Below are 1879 nucleotides of genomic sequence, written 5' to 3'. Positions count from 1 at the left end.
AAGCAAGTAAGCAATTAAAAGCAAGGTAGATTAAGTTTGGTGGGCTTAATCAGGTTCGCCTTTGGTTTCACTGTTAACATAAGTAAAATAAAATTAAATAAAATGACTGAAAAATAATAGAGGAGAAGGAAAAGAGGAATCAACGTGATGCATCAGTTAAGGTAACTGGGCAAGAACCTTTTAGGGATTGTTTGTTTTTACATTTAAGATAGAGTCTCGCTCTGTCACTGAGGCTGGAGTGCAGAGGCACAATCTTAGCTCGCTGCAGCCTCAAACTCCTAGGTTCAAGCCAGCCTCCTACCTCAGCCTCCTGAGTAGCTAGGACTATAGGTGTATGCCATCTTCTTATTTTTTATTTTTTTTAGTGACAGGGTCTCACTATGCCCTGGCTGGTCTCAAACCCCTCACTTCAAGCGATCCTCTTGACTTGGCCTCCCAAAGCGCTGGGACTACAGACGTGAGCCACCACACCTCACCCCTTATAGGTTTGAATGCTAACTGTGCCAAATGCTGATCTTTGGGCAGTCATTTCACCTCTATGAGCCTCAGTTTCCCCATGTGCAAAATGGGAGCAACAATACTGATCTCTCCAGACTCTTGAAGACTCGATAAGATAATAAGTAAGTGAAGTCGGTGTTAACTACACAGTGGAAGGTGAGATGAACAAACTAGGCACAGTGATGATGATAATAACCAGATGAGCTGGCTATGAGATGGGGGTTGGGAGAGGTTGCGGTTGGGCTGGCACAGACCTCTGGATAATTTAGACGCTCCGCCTAGGCCACCTTTGCCAGAGGGAGTCCACTCAGCCTTGTGATCACTCATCCCTTTGGCATTGGCTCCATTTCCACACCACAGCTGTGCCAAGGGTGTGCCCTGAGGTTCCTTGAGTGATAGAAAACTCACTGGCAATAAAGGGCCAGATGATTGTGCCACCCAATTCATAGACCAGGCCTCTCAGGAGAAACCCCGGGAGATTCCACACTGTCAACCCCTTCTCCAAGATCGGCACGTGGGCCTGACTCCTCCTCGGTGCCCAGCTCTGTACTGGCAACTAGCAGAGTAGCAAGCTTGAACTTGGCCTTGAGGAACAGCTGCCTCTAGAGTCGGTAAGTGATTTGGTGGATATTAGCCTCTCTCTCGCGCGCGCGCTCTCTCTCTCTCTCTTTCTCTCACACATACACACACATGCTCCCTCTCCCTTCATGAATTAACACTCTGGCCAGTTTTGGCAGAACGGAAGAAATTTCCATCCATCCACTCTTTCATCTGTTCATTTCTTTCTTCTTTGTTTACTCAGCAAATTCTCTCCAATACCAACTCTGAGCTCCCCATCACACTGTTTAGCTGTGATGGAGACACAGATAATGAAGTCGGGCTTTCAGTCCTGAAAACTGAGCTGCCAGTTCAGCCATGAGAGTAAGAACCAAACACACTGCTGTAATTCAAGTAGGAACGAGCAGAGCTGTGAGAGTACAGGGAAAGAAGAGGAAAGTTCCAGGAGGTCAAGAGGGATCATAAAATTTACCTGGGTTGCCATTGCTGTTACGCACCTAGAGCTCTCCCCAGGTCCTTTGCGGATGGGAAAATCGAGTCTCAGAGAGAGATGCCGAAGGGCACACAGCTGGGAAGGGACTGAGGCAGGATTTGGTTCTGATTTGTCTGGCTCCAAGGCTATGCTTCTTCCACTTCCTCCCTCACAATCTTTGGTTCCTCTTTCATCACAGCACTTGCTCTGTGTGTGTGTGTGAGAGAGAGAGAGAGATATTTAATACTCATTTCTGTCACAGACTAGAAGGACAGAAGGTCAGGGAGCATGTCTGTCTTACTTAATGGATTCTAAGTGCATAACACATAATAGATACCCAGAAAATATTTG

The 1879-nt window shown here is 46.8% G+C and overlaps 1 protein-coding gene across 1 annotated transcript in view; it reads left to right on the top strand.

Moving 5' to 3' along the window:
• The first annotated feature begins 943 nt into the window (after window positions 1-943).
• Window positions 944-1879, top strand: part of CASP14 (caspase 14) — a 7632-nt gene continuing 6696 nt past the window's right edge. Inside the window, exon 1 of the mRNA XM_017863561.1 lies at window positions 944-1109. The gene's annotated coding sequence lies outside the window, so the exon portion shown is untranslated. The remainder of the gene's footprint in view (window positions 1110-1879) is intronic.

The sequence above is a fragment of the Rhinopithecus bieti genome, unplaced genomic scaffold (assembly GCF_001698545.2).
Source record: "Rhinopithecus bieti isolate Rb0 unplaced genomic scaffold, ASM169854v2 scaffold_71542, whole genome shotgun sequence".
Taxonomy (NCBI): domain Eukaryota; kingdom Metazoa; phylum Chordata; class Mammalia; order Primates; family Cercopithecidae; genus Rhinopithecus; species Rhinopithecus bieti.
Note: the sequence above shows the minus strand (reverse complement) of the source record. Positions and strands in the feature narration are given on the sequence as shown.